Consider the following 1,384-nt stretch of genomic DNA (forward strand, 5'->3'; position numbering starts at 1 on the left):
CTTGGGGGAAGTCCCCTGCTGGCTCGCAGGAGCTGGGCGTTTGCTCCCAAGGTCCCGCTGTCATCTGTGGTTGGCGCGCATACCCCTGGTAGAGGAGTTTTAATTTCGTCGATTCCTTTCCCACACACTGAGTCAAACGAGTTCCCTAAGCAAGGTCACACGGAATCAGCCTGAAAATACTAGAGATCGAAAAGCATCCCCGGGTCTGCGGCCACGCCACCCTGAACAAGCTCGATCCCATCTGACCTCGGAAGCTAAGCAGGGTCAGGCCTGGTTAGCACTTGGATGGGAGACCACCTATGAAGACCAGGTGCTGTAGGCATAAAAAATAAGAGATTGTAAACTGACAAGGTCTTTGCAATCTGTGAGGTCAACCAAAACTAGCATCCCCGGGGACCAAACCCAGACCATCAGCTGTTCATTCATTCATTCGTTCAGCACTTACTGAGTAACACTGGGAAATGATAAAAGCACTGATGTTTATGGAGCACTCCGTGTCAGGCGCCGTGCTCCACTTTTATGTAAATTACCCTCTGCCTTCATAGCAACTCTGAAGAAGGGGCTGTTATCCCCACTGCACAGACACGTAAACTGAGGCTTGGAATGATGAAGCCACTTTCCAAAGTCACTGCATCTAAGATCCCAGACACAAACGCAGGCAGCTGGCCCCCGCAGTCCGCTTACGGCCAAAAGGACTCTTGACAAAAGCATCCTGCCTAGAGCCCGACTCTGCGTCTGGGGGCTGCACCTGCCAAACGCCAACTCAGACGCGCGATGACATTTCCAAACTAAAACTTGGCCAAGCAGGTTTATGCCAACACCTTGCATTGCCGGCCCTTCTACCAACTCACACAGGTCGTGTCCCCGCCTGCAAAGTGATCTGACATGTGCTTATACTCACATTCCTCAGGGGGGATGGGTCGCGATGCCCACTTCACTGACGAAGAGACTGGGGCTCGCAGTATCAGTGCAGAGCGGGGCCTTGGACCTGGCTCCAAAGCTCCAGGGCCTGTGCTCACTGTCGTTGGCAGGGTTTCTGGACCCCTCCCCCTACCCCACCCCACTTCACTTTGGGACCCCCAACTCACCTGGCCTGACCGAGGGGACTCAGAGAAGGAGCTGCGGGCTGTGACGTCAGCTCCTCTCCTGAGCCGACTGTGGGCAGACCCTGTGGGAAGCACTTCAGCTGCCAGATCTCATTTGAACCCCTTGACTGTGCTGACTCTTGGGAGCTCAGAACTCATCTGTGCCGTGGGGAGCCCGGAAGTCTGGGGGAGCAAGGTTAAAACCCACTGGAACAGTGGAGAAAGTGGACAGTCGCCAGCTGCTGGGCACAAAGGATGTGGGTGGGATGGGGCAAAGTCGTATGGCACACCGGCCCTTC

General features: G+C 55.1%; 1 pseudogene; it reads left to right on the forward strand.

The window, feature by feature from the left end:
- The first annotated feature begins 203 nt into the window (after positions 1 to 203).
- LOC111728788 lies at positions 204 to 322 on the forward strand (annotated as a pseudogene).
- The last annotated feature ends 1,062 nt before the right edge of the window (positions 323 to 1,384 follow it).

Source organism: Pteropus vampyrus, unplaced genomic scaffold, assembly GCF_000151845.1.
Source record: "Pteropus vampyrus isolate Shadow unplaced genomic scaffold, Pvam_2.0 Scaffold228, whole genome shotgun sequence".
In the NCBI taxonomy this organism is placed as follows: Eukaryota; Metazoa; Chordata; class Mammalia; order Chiroptera; family Pteropodidae; genus Pteropus; species Pteropus vampyrus.